Raw genomic sequence first — 314 nt, forward strand, 5'->3', positions numbered from 1 at the left:
CAAAAATATTTTGATTCTGGGAATTACACATGGCTAAAGCAAAAATGAAAAGCAAGCAACTTCCTACTGCAGCTCCGGAGAAGACGGAGGTCACTGGTGACCACAGTCCTACCCCACAGGACCTTCCTCAACGGAAACCATCCCGTTGCTAGCAAGCTGGCCGGCTGATTAAAAGAGCTGAACTGCATGAATCTGCTAATTCCCATGATTTCTCCTTAAAATATGTTACTTACCTACTTTTTATTTTCTTTCATTCACTCAGTCATTTGAGACTGACAGCTTTGCAGGTAGCAGTAGTGTGTGCTGCTATTGTG

This window comes from Mandrillus leucophaeus, unplaced genomic scaffold, assembly GCF_000951045.1.
Source record: "Mandrillus leucophaeus isolate KB7577 unplaced genomic scaffold, Mleu.le_1.0 Scaffold2174, whole genome shotgun sequence".
Taxonomy (NCBI): domain Eukaryota; kingdom Metazoa; phylum Chordata; class Mammalia; order Primates; family Cercopithecidae; genus Mandrillus; species Mandrillus leucophaeus.